The 13,176-nt window shown below is 33.2% G+C and overlaps 2 long non-coding RNA genes across 2 annotated transcripts; one reads left to right on the forward strand and one right to left on the reverse strand.

Annotated features, from left to right (window-relative positions):
• Window positions 1–1,377: 1,377 nt before the first annotated feature.
• Window positions 1,378–4,014, reverse strand: LOC140021015 (uncharacterized). The gene is made up of 3 exons (XR_011824985.1): window positions 3,760–4,014; window positions 2,199–2,261; window positions 1,378–1,570 (listed from the first exon to the last, which is right to left on the reverse strand). It is a non-coding gene; the product is annotated as an uncharacterized lncRNA (long non-coding RNA).
• A 1,475-nt stretch (window positions 4,015–5,489) lies between these two features.
• Window positions 5,490–8,870, forward strand: LOC113688727 (uncharacterized). The gene is made up of 3 exons (XR_003448093.2): window positions 5,490–5,792; window positions 7,747–7,805; window positions 8,426–8,870. It is a non-coding gene; the product is annotated as an uncharacterized lncRNA (long non-coding RNA).
• The last annotated feature ends 4,306 nt before the right edge of the window (window positions 8,871–13,176 follow it).

Below are 13,176 nucleotides of genomic sequence, written 5' to 3' on the forward strand. Positions count from 1 at the left end.
CCTCCAAAAGTATTGAATCGAGCATGCAGCTCATTTTGAAATGCGAGGCACATATCGATTGAATAATTCGAGGCATAACAAATTTCACAACAACAACCATAAAAATTAAATCAGAAAACATACGAATACTAATGAATAAAAGAAATAGGCAAAAATAATTAGATCTCATAAATGTAGATGAATCAAATCTTTCGTTGTTTCTTGATTACAAAAGGAAATTAATTGTTCATCGCGTTGAAAATCTCTAACGCAAAGGTACAGAAATGAGCAAAAGACATACGGCTAAGGGAAAAAAACCATGAACAAAGTCTGCCATTTTTTTCCTCTTGTTTTTAGCAAAGAGTACTAACACCCTTGTTTTCTCACTTTCAAAATATTAATCAATCGCGAAGCCAGCCTACACAATTCCAATCTTTTCTCCTACTTTTTAGCTACTACTAATAATAAAGCATAATTCCCAATTAGAATAAAAGAAACTACAAAAGATAATATTCCCTATTTCCTAATAAAATATTACAACTAATAAAGATAACTTCCCAATCTTCAATCAAAGTCTGTCCAGAGTTAGACTCGAGTTAAGAAACCTCTGTGCGCAGAAAATTTTCAAGTCTTTTGGGTTTGACAGCAATTCTTGAAAAATCACCCATTTTATCACTTTTTTGCTCCATTTCCCTACAATCGGTACCAAATACCAAATATAAATAGAATCTAACAATTACAATAATATTTGGCTAAAATTAATGAAAAACTATCCATAAATACCTCAACAAAATACACCTTATCAATTTCCCCCACACCTAATCCATACTTATCCTCAAGTATGAGAGCAACAAATAAAAAATTCGAGTTCAAACAATGGCTATCACTTAAATCATCTATTGTCAAGGTATACTTAAAACACACATCCAGCATTAGTAATTAGGTTCCAAGAAATATCTCTCCAATTAATTTTTAAAATCAAGGACTTTTCAATTCTTGACTAACTAATCTAAGAGTATAAAATATTCAACCAGCATTCATCAGCAAATAGTTCAACTATTAAGCAAAATTTCAATATTAAAACTCATGGATCAACAGGCTAGCATAATCATTCATATTCTTGTACATTTTTTTCATTTTTTCACTATTGGTACAACTTCCTTTTCAAAGATATTCCCCATACTTTGCTTCTTTTTTTATTTTTTTTCAAGGAAAATGTTTAGTCCTTAATCATTCAAATCTTTTGACGCAGATTCTGATATCTACCAAATGAAGGATGTGACAGCCCCACCTCACCCTAAGGCGAACTAAAGGGTTCGGCGGACCACCTACCCAACTCTCACCGGGACTCACTCATTCACTACAGTTCTCAATTTAATTATGGAATAAAACCACAAGAATAAGTATAACTTCGATTCGAAACTTAAAGCGAAACTTATGTACAATTCTATCTCAAAAGGAGTACAGACTCAAATATACAAAGGTTCTCAATTCTGCATACATCCAGCCCGTGCCAAGCACTACGGCGAGAACCATTACAAAATTTCAAGAAACTAGTCTATACCGAGCTCTCGTCCTGACTCGCCTTCTCCTGTTAAGGAAAACAAAACTAAAGGAATGAGTTAAAAACTCAGTGAGGTTCCGAACACATAATCAAACAATCAATCCAATACATTAAACATAGAGTAACAATAATTCAAGAAACATTTACAATGGAAAGCGATAATAACACATACATTAAAAGGATACGGGCTCACAGGGAGCCATTTATTCGTTCGTTCGTGCGTTTTCCTGTCATTCCCCTTATTCCTCCAATCATTTGAAAATACATTTTTGCAAGTGAAACCCTCGTTCATTAATTCATTTCATTCACCCCCTCCTGGATGTTGGCCAGGCTCCACCCGACAACAAGGTAATACTCGAGTATACCAAACGTTCACCCAAGGTCACCATATCGCCCGACCGAATCCACTTCTGGCTCGAGTCGACAGGTAACAAAGGGCAAGGGCCCAGTTCAGCCAAACGGCTTACATTTATGTGCAACTAGCATTTAATCATTTAATCATTGAAAATTTCACATTTATTTAGGTCGAGTGCGATAAAGTACACACTCGCCTAGAAAACTCGTTTTGGAAATCATTGAAAGCACTTAACACATTATCAAACAGCAACAACAAGCCATGAAATCAAGGAAAATATAACAAACAAGGAACACTCACCTATTTACGCAAAATAATGTCCAAAGTGTTCTTCCGAGTATTACCCCTAATCACCAAGGAACCCTAATAGTAATCAAAAGAACACATTATGTTTCAACCATCAAAACCTAAGAGATTCAAAGAGAATCCGAATACGTACTAGTGCAATACATAAATAAGAGTTTTAAGGTGAAAAGTGTATATTTAGATTAGAGGACATTAGTAACTAAGAGTTTTCCCAAATCAAACACAAAACCATACCAAAAAGGTTTTTAGAAAATTCCATTGAAAATAAATTAATAGTGCCACTTCAAAATACGGCTGGATATGAAAAGACAGTTGTTCCAATTTTCGTAAAGCTCTTCGTTTGGTTCGAAACTAACTCGTATGCAAAGAAATAACGTATAACAAGTGTCTTGGGTAAAATCATATGAAAAGGAAGCTAAACAAACCCTAATAACAACCAAGAGAAAATATTACAGGTAAATCCTCAAAGTTTAGGTGAACCAAAGAAAATCCAAATAATTACTTGTACAAAGTATAAATATAGTTTTGGAAGTGAAAGGAGTACATCTCCCTAGCCCTCTAGTGCAAATTTGGGTAGTACGCCCTTTGTATTTACCTAGTTTTCAGTCATTTATGACTCCATTCTTTTCCTCAATCAATCCCACAGTTACACACAAAATAATTCTCCGTTCAATAGCCATTCAATAGGCTCAAGTCACACAAGTACAAAATCAAGCTAAGGACATGTGCGGAAATGAAAGACAGATTTGATGTTGTTTTACATAACGGACACAACCGAAGCTACGCTTATCGGATTGAGGTACGATTTATACCGTTTTGAAGCTAAGGCAGAGAGCTACAACTTTTATGAAGACCACCTAGTCCAGTTCGTAGTGTACCTAGGTCAAAATTTGAAATTACTGAACCAGAATCGCACAAACAAGTCAGTTAACCGTGCTATGTTGAAACGACAATAACTTAGGCTACCGAAGTCCAATCGAAGTGATTACAGGGGCATTGGAAAGCTAAGCCATAGCACTAAAACTTTCATGTTTTGGTTAAATACTAATTCAGTACTCATCAGGGTGAACAGGCACAGTCAAATTGGTGAAATGTCAAAACTGGCCCTAAAGTTCAACCTAGGGCAGTTTCAGGGGTAATTTTGTCTTTTCACGAGATACAGTACTCCGATTGAGCTAAAATTTTGTAGGAAGCTATAAAACATTATTCCCTACAACTTTTATATTTTGTGCTAAGACTGATTCGGTCTCTAACATACTCAAACAGAAACGGGCAGAACTGAACCATAAGAAATCTCAATTCTGGAATTTCAAGAATTTAATGTGCAACTTCACATTTCTAGCTTAAAACCACTACTACTACCTCCTATACAAGCCTACATACACCATATACCATCCAAACAACCATCATTCCAACAACCAAAGCTGAATTTTTTTACACTATAGAGCTGGAATTTACCAAAACTAATACTAAAACCATGAAAGTTACCTAACAAGCCATAACTTTCACTTGTAAACCAATAAGTAGCACAACCATGAAATAATACCATCCTTACCTAGAATTGGAGAAGCACAACAGCCATAGGAAGCTTGAACCACCAAAACTCTCCACTCCAAGATGATAATCCACCCTTCTAAGCAACTTCTATGGATTATTTGGTGAATCTATCGGTTAGTTTGCAAGATTGAGCAAGAAAGCAAGCTTGAATGAAGTGGTTTCTTTCTCTCTTTTTCCTCTCTAAATTTCGTGCACAATGAAGCTTAGAAGACAGAAATTGAGCTCCAAGAAAAGGATAAGAAGCTTAGACTTGAGTTGGTCAAAAATGGGTGGATGCTTGCCAAGTGTCATCACAAGATTACATCTCACTTTTTTTTCTTTCTTCTTGTTTTCTAGGTCAAATATTGTGGCTGATGTATGAGATATTTTGAGGGTTAATTAGTTGAAATAAAATGAGAAGATTAAGGTAATAAAGTATGGGTCAAGTGGTGTGTTTACCCGGTAACAAACGGTACCCGTCGGTTCTAGCCATTTTCCCTTAAATTGCGTATACTAGGGTTTTAACTTATAATTCACTAACTTATTATTATCACCTCTAATCCCATACTTAATATCATCTAAAACTCACTTTTAATCACCAAATTTGATCCACACTTCGTGTCGGATAGTCACACTACGGATAGACGTAAAAACCCTAATTCGTGCTAACTTGAAATCGAAAAGTGAAACCCTACTTTCTAGGTTCATTTGCACTTATTGTGGGGTGATTGAGTAGTAGGGCTATTATAAAGTAATAATTTCCAAATAAAAGGGATTTTAAGAAAAAATATAAGGAAATTTTTTCAATCGCCACAAAGGAGCTCGATTACTCGCCTCTAATCACTTAAAGACCACAAACTCATAACTATCGTTACTTTTTTATACGAAAATTGATACTTGTGGTGAAAATCTCTGATTACTAGGCAGTGATAATCAATAGAGTGTACGATTCACAATTAAGTGCAAAATACAATTAAAGACCACAATCCCACTTCATTTTTCAAACATGAAGAACTAAAATTAATACCTGAACCAATTTACATGAAAAATGTCAGAAAAATATTTACAACGTCTAGAAAAATTAACTAAAATTTGTAAAAATTACAAAATCTCAACTATTCACCAGAAAGAAGCCCTTAGAGCTGACCACATCATACTTGACCCATTAGCATATAAAAGCTTAACAATAAAGAATTTGAAACATTTGTTAAAGTGGTTTTGTCCTATATCGGCTTTTGTATAAGGGAACCTTTCCCTTAGTTGCTTATAAATATAGTGGCTTGTGATGGATTAAGTGCATCAAATCAAGAAAGTTTTAGTGGGCTATTTGAGTCTTTTGAGTCATTAAGTCTTTTGTTTAGTAAAATATTTTAGTCTCTCTTGTGTTTTAAATATTAGATGTTTTGGGTCTAGAAATACTTTTGTGAGAACTCGAGAAAATCATGTGTGTGCTTTGCATTTATTTTATTTTATTTACCTTGATATTGGAAATATTATATATAACGAATAAATGGTTAAATTAAATGCCTAATTGAATCCCTATAAAATTGAGAATTTAGAAAATATCCTAAGATGGTGTGAGAAAATTCTTATAGTGGTATGCAAATTGGAACAAACTAAAGTTTGAGGCAATATTTGAAGATGATAAAATTTCAACTCCTTAGCAAGTAAATAAAGTAATGTCAAAAGACCATTTTAACCTGCAACTGAATTGATCATTCTCGAATAAGCATAAGACCGAACAGAGGATTAAAATTCGGTGGATTCCAGTTGGTATCAATTTGCTAAGAGCAAAAGAAGAACAACCGAGAGCAAAGTGAGGACTTAGCTCATTTTCTTGCCTGACTTCAAGACCAACCGAGAAAGTGAGAGAGAGAGATTTCTGGTTCCATTCTTTCCTTTCCAGCCACAACTGAGTGAATAAGAGGGCAAGGTAGAAAAAAGAGGGAAGCTTGGGAGCATTTCACCATAAGGAATCGAAGGAGGAGAAGGAGGAAGGGGACTGCTTGCTTTTTTCTTCTTTTCCAGCTTTGATTGTGAGGAAAAAGGGAGGTAAAATCATCATAACCATCTTATTCTTCTAATATCTCTGATTATTCAAGTTGCATGTTAGATTTTAGCTTAGAAAAGTGAGTTTGGTTGAAGAAATCTTAATTAATGATTGACCATTTGCTGGAAAGAAAATTCTGCTATGGCCGAGGAAAAGAGCAGGTTTGCAGCTTAGTATTCGAATTTATGGAGGAAATTTTCTTCTAGGAGTTAAGCTATATGTTTACTCTCTTGTTTTATCTGAGAATCCAGAGCAAAGATGATAGTTGAGTGAGAATTTTTGCAAGAATTAACTGGTGGTTCTGTCTAGCTAGCCGAGAGATGAAGAAAGAAAATTTTCCAGATTTCTTGACAGATTTCTGGGTTCCAATTTCCTTCGTTGAAGCTGAACACCTTGCATAATCTTTTAGTTTTAGCATGCATGTTTTCACTTCAGTGTTTAGGTGATTGCATGTTAGATTGGAGTAGGAAATGAAGTAGTTAATGAGAGAGTTCTTGCTTAAAAGCTGATTGTTATACAAAATATTGTTCCAGCATGACCGAGAGAGAGAAATACACTTTAGATCAGCTTTTTCTTTGAAATTTTGGCTGTAAATTTTTATATTGATGATCAAGATTACTCTGTAGCTGGAGAATCATCTTTAATATGATGAGCTGGAGTTAAAACTGAAGAAGTTATGGTAAATGTTGCATATTAAACTGCTACTCTGCTGGAAACTTTAGTTATACAATGCCATAGCTGATGACAGATTGTTGTGCGTAGCTTTTGGGTTGAATAATTTGTTAAAACTAGATGCTATTTGCCTTGGTATATGCTGGACTGAATGTACTTCAAATATTTAGAGCTTTAAGCAAGTGAAAGAATAGAGTTTTCGTCGAAAGCTTGAAGTGACGTTACTAGTTTTGGTTGCTGTCCGAGAAAATGAAACAGATTGTGCTTCTAACCATCCCCTTTTGGCCTTGAAAACACGATAACTGGATGTCGATGTCTTCAGAAGAAATATAGGTCTATGTCTTAGCTTCGAAACGCTATAAAATTTACCTCAATCCGATAAGTATAGCTCCAGTTATGCTCAGAATACCTGAGGATGGCAAAGCTGCCTTTCTCCTTGCCTTTCCTTTTGTTCCCGAATGCACTTTGCTTTGATAATGGCCGTGAGGAACCAACTTTGAACCAGTATTTCCTCTAATTTCCAACTTCGCAAGCTTTCATAAATGGTAGCTACGGTTACCCTGAGATTTAATGGCTATATACAGCTCCACAAGTAGAGTTAAACTAAAGCAAAAGAGAGGAAAACTCAGGATAATTATGTACCTAAATTGGCTTCTAATTACTTAATATTGTCTTCACAAATATTTTAAAGACTATAAAATTTGAGGGCCTGGTTTAGTAGAATAAAATTCAACTTACAAATAACCTAGAGTTTAATTAATTAAAAAGGGGGACCAATGAAGTACTCCTAAACCATAATTTTAGAATCTTGAATGAACAATGATTTAATTCTAAAATAAATATCTTCTAAATTATTAACTTGGGAAAATAGGTATAATTCTTGATTAAAACAATAAATTCAATAAGTTTCAACATAAAATGATAAATGAATATTGAATATATTATATTTGTACTTGAAAGTCAAACTAGAATCTGTTTTAGCCTAGACGGAAGAAATGAAACGTTTGCTTGTCTTAATCTTTGCACATTAGATTGGAAATGAGTGATTCTTAGCTCAAGTATTTTATATGATATTAAAATTTGGTGTATATATACATTAACCTTGTTTTAAAGCTACCAAACTTAATAATCTTGAAGACAAACGTAAGGAAGGTTTGCGAGATTTTGGTGATTCGTTTTATAAGCTTAGGAACTTGGATTTTAGTTACTTAAACCTTAAAGTATGTAAGATTAGTGGTTGTATATAAAATGAATATTCACTTTAGAATTATTAACTTGTACCAGGAAGTAGCCGTGAACCAGGAAACCAACTCGAGACTCAAGAATAGTCATTTGAACCTTTGGTGAGTGTTTTCCGAATTTATGTGTTAAACTGCTTATGTGTACCTAAGTGCAATTATATGGCAAATGTACTTATTATGAAATATTGCTAAGTAATTCACTGTGAAGTGTTTTCAATTATCCCTCGCCTTCTAAGTCGAGAGTGTACTTTATCATACTCGACTTAGTTGAGCTTGAAGGTTGATAATTGATCAAGTGATATTATAAGTGTGCATGATTGTAAGCCATGTGTGTACTTTATCACACTGGCTGAACTGAGCCCCAAAACCCTCTGTTCAACGGACTATTCGAGCCAGCAAAGGGCTTAGTCGGGTAGGACGGTAGCTTTGGGTAAGTGTTCGGTATACTAGAGTATTACCACGGAGTAGCATATTACTGATATTGGTATGGTCATCCAAGTGAGGGAAGTGTTTATTATTTTGGAGGTTATAAGGAGGAGTTCGGTGGAGTGTGTAGTGCATTGAAATGGATCTAATGCGAGCACCGTACCCTTTTAAAAGTGATTGTACGGTGAAATGTGCACTACTTGCTTAATTGTACTGATTTAAGTGCTTATTGATTGTTGCTTGCATGGAAACCTCACGGGCGTAAGCTCACCCTTTTAGTTTTGTTTTCCTTACAGGAGTTGGAGATTGAAAAGTGATTGGATGAAATTGAAAAGTTGTTTTGGAAAAATCCATCACTATGTGTATATATTGGAGTCACGTTTTCTTTTGTATTTTAAGATGGTTGAATTTTCTGTTTTGAGTTGATGTAATATTAAGAATAGATGTTTAGAACGTGTATTTTGTTTCTTTTAGTGGACAAATCTATGTTTCAAGCTGATTAGAGTGGTACTTAAGAGTGAATGTTCAGTTGTTCAATAATAATGTTATATCTGAAGTTAATATAAGTGAGCGAGTCCTGACGAGAGACAGGCAGGCGATCCGCTAACTTCTAGGGTAGGCCCTAGGAGAAGATGGAGTCGTCACAACTTTCCTATGATATTTTTGTACTCTGTTATTCATAGTAAAATATTGCTCCACCTCTACCCGTAGATGTAGGTCAATTTGACCAAATCACGTAAATTCTTGTGTTCTTGTTTTATTTATTTTTGCTCTTTTATTTGTCTTTTTGGGATTATCAAAAATTCTATTGTCAATTTCTTGGGGCAAGACCTAATAAACTGGTATGAGAGATTCTTTGAAAGTTTTAAATTTTATGGCAATAATGACAATAACAAAAACTATTGTCGAGAAATTTGATAGAAATATCAATTTCGGAATGTGGCAGTTCAAGATGGGGGATATTTTGTTCAAGACGGACTTGATTTAGCAATACAAAAAATTGAAAACAAGCCAGAAAGTTTGACAGATGCAAAATTTACTGAGATGGATAAGAAGGCAAGGTCCAATATTATTTTATATCCACTGAAAATTTGACAAAAGTCATGTGGAATAAGTTTAAGGCCTTGTATATAAAGAAGATAATTGAGAATTGGGTTTATTTAAAACAATGTAGGTATATGCTTCGCATGACTGAAGGTACATCTATACTCTCACATCTTGATAAATTTGATTTCATTATTATGGATTTGGAGAATATAAATTTGAAAGTCAAGCGGAAGGTCTGGTTGTTAGGGACAGAACCGAGAAAAAAAATTTGACAATAATAGATCTAAATCTAGACATAGAAATTTGAAATGTAATTATTGTCATAAAATAGGCCACATTAAGACAAATTGTTTTAAATTAAAAAATAGATTGAAACAAAAGGAAAAACTTGATGAAAAAAATATTGAGACTGCCGAAAATAATATTGCAGCTGATGAGAATAAAGAAAATATTTTCTTTATGACTAATGACAGGACAAGACCTAAAAATAAATATATTTTAGATTCGGAGTGCTCTTATTACATGTGTCCCAATAGATATTTATTTTTCACTTATGAATCTTGTAATGGTGAAATTGTTTTGATGGGTAATAATACTGTTTGTAATATTGTTGGTAAGGATACAATCCAAATTAAAATACATCATGGTATTGTGAGGACGCTTACTAATGTTAGACATATTCTCGATTTGAAAAAGAATCTCATCTCTTTGGGTATCCTGGAGGCTCTTAGGTGCAAATACACGATGAAAATGGCGTTATAAAGGTTTCTAAACGTGCTCTCGTTGTAATGAAAACTTGCGGGGTTAATAGTTTATATAGTTTACAGGGATCTACTGGCACAGACTCGACTGCAATTAAGTCATCATCATCTTTATCTGATTCTGATATTACTAAATTATGGCATATGCATTTGGGATATATGAGCGGGAAAAGTTTGGACATACTAAGTAAGAGGGGACTTCTTTGTGGTTAAAATACTGGATCATTGAAATTCTACGAACACTGTATCTTTGGAAAGCAAAAAAGAGTTAACTTCAATTCTCTAGCAATTTGTCGCGCCCCATTTTTTCGCGATGGAAAAAAATTGTATTTTATAAAAGATGTGATTTTTATAAAAATAAGTGAAAAAGGACCTAAAATGAGACTTTAAAAAATGCGACAATTTGGGTCTAAAATTTAGTCTAAAACAGGTTTTTAAGAAAAATTAGGAGTTGCCACTTGGTATTGAGTTTTGGTGTACCAAATTACCAAAAAATATTTTTTAACAAAAATAAAATAAAATAAAACCCTTTTAGACAATTTCAGATCTTTGAAAACAAGAAAAAATGAATTCGAAAGTCACAGTTGAAGAAAGGGAAGACAAATGTTCAATTTATTCAAACCTAAGGCACCCTTTCAATCTAATCTAAGCTAGTTGCGTTGTTTAGTCAAAATTTTCTTAATCTAACTCTTAAATTTATCACATTTGGATGTTTGCTATATGGATGCAAATAAAAATGTCAAGAGGGGCAAAATGTCCATTCAAGGTTTAATTGATACCAATCGCATTGATTGCGAAAGGCAAAATAATTCCTTGAAGGGGTCACGAGTATGCAAATGATGAAATTAAAAGAGAAGAAAAAGAAAATTAAATTATATATTTAGATATAAATGGTCAAAGAATAGAGATACAGCATAATGGGTACGGGAGGCAAAAACTCGTGACATAATTTTCTTATACAAAGATTAATGGGGTATTTAAACTAAAAAGTTATAATCATCCATTTCCCATGTTTGAAGAATAATTCTCCTAATATAGACAAGCAAATGAACTAATTTAAATGAGATGCAATTCTAAATGATATGATTAACACATATAAAGGATAAGAGATAATATAATAGGCAATATCATGCAAATGAGAAAATATCCTAAAAATAAAAAAAAATATGCATAAAAATGTAACGAATGTCATACAAAGATGAATCTAACATAGGAACGATCTAAGGGTCTAGCGTTGGACTAGCCCATTTCTAAAAATCCTTACTAGCATTGGACTAGCAAGTAAACAGAGGGAGAAACCACAACTAACCTTGGACTAGTGTGGTGACGTCATGTATTAATAATATATAGTAAAACAAATGAAACATAAATTAAAACAAATAAACACAAAAGAGCACGTAGCACATAACACGTAAGCATGATATCTAGATACAAAGATCCTAAGAAGGCGAGTAAACACATAAACACACGGGCATGCAAACACAAACAAATAAAAGCGCATAAAGACCTGACTATTACATTCGGGGCCCTAACTACAATTTAAAGGGGTAAAGAATGAAAAATAATAATCTAACTATTACAATTTGGCATTTGAATGCCTCTCAAATAATCAGAAATTAAATTAAAGTAAATATACAAAATTAAATAAAATAAAATGAATGATTAAATAAAATAAAATAAAAACATTCAGAAACATGCAATTGCACACATAAAATCATATAGGAGCACATAGGAGAATTTAAAATGACACAAGAAGATACCTCCCTTGACGTAGTAGCTAATGGGGAATAGGATTTGCCCTATTTAACTTCAAAATTAACAGAATCATCAAGGCACCAATTTAATTAACAAATAAATCATAAAAAATGAAAATAACATGAAATCTATCAATTGAAGTATTCAAATGAAATATAATTAATAATCTAAGAAGAAAAGTAGCTTCTATTTAAGAAATCAAATCTGTCAGGGATCTAATTATAAATATTAATAAAGTTTTGGGGTCAAATTATAATTACTACAAAATTTTGGGATCCAAATTACAAAAAAATAAAGTCTAGGGACCTATTTTGTAATTAATTAATGACCTAATTGAAAGAAATCTAAGGCATTTAAGGTCACAATATAATAAAGTAAAAGTACAAGGACCAAACAGCAAATTCATTTCTGGTTTTTCCTAACCCAATAGGCCACTTGGGCCATTTTATTTATTTCTTTGGACCGAAGCTCCCTAGCCCAACTGAAACCCAAAGGAGAGGAGCGGGCTACGCCTAGCTCTTTTATCCAACAAACCCAATGAAAAAGAGTGAGCTTCAATTCCCAAACCCATACTAAAATCCATAAAAGTAAGCCAAGACCCACTTCCTAAAACCCAACAAAATGAACCAGATTTTATACCAAAACCCAACCAAACAAACCTCAACCCACAAAACTCTGATTATTTCATTAAAACCCAATAAGACAACAAATTCACTAAAACAAATTAAGGTTTAATTATAGCTCCCAAAAACAACATGCTTAGAAATACACTTAAAATATGAAAAGAAGATGAAAACTCAATAGAGACATGACTGGTTCAATTACAAAAGCTTTGGGGCCATAATGTAATTATTTGAAAGTTAGGGGGCTAAACTGCAAAATTTTCAGATTATCATGCAAAGCTTCCGAAATCATCTTCTGCAACTTTCTCCTACAACATTCTGTCAGCGGTAATGGCTACCGCTGACGGTGCCTCCGGTTACTGATCGCCAACAATTTTTTCGGTTATCAAATTTCACAAAAATAGACACCTCAACTCGATTTTTTGCGTAGATCCCATTTTTTAACTTAGTTTTTACAAAAAATGAATCAAAAGTGGCGAAATTGCCAAAACAGTCTGATTTTTTATTATTTTTTTTAAAACACTATAATCACTACTAAAAATCATAAAAATTATAGTACAACATTCATTACAACTTCATCAATGCAACTATGATTTTAATTTGATAAGAAAACAACATGAAAGGGCTAAAATAAGGCAAAACAGCCCCTAAAATTCTTTTTATCCATTTTGCCATATTTTCTCAAACATTTATTTCCTTTTCCCTTAATCTAGTTTATAACTTATCCCACAAGACAATAATAACAAGACCAGCAAAAGAAAAAACATAAAAACAGCCAAACATGCATTAAATCTAGTTAATTAAGAAAGAAAGAAAGAAAACTAGAAAAATAAAAAGAAAGAAATATCTTCTCTTGGCCGA

The sequence above is a fragment of the Coffea arabica genome, chromosome 1e (genome assembly GCF_036785885.1).
Source record: "Coffea arabica cultivar ET-39 chromosome 1e, Coffea Arabica ET-39 HiFi, whole genome shotgun sequence".
In the NCBI taxonomy this organism is placed as follows: Eukaryota; Viridiplantae; Streptophyta; class Magnoliopsida; order Gentianales; family Rubiaceae; genus Coffea; species Coffea arabica.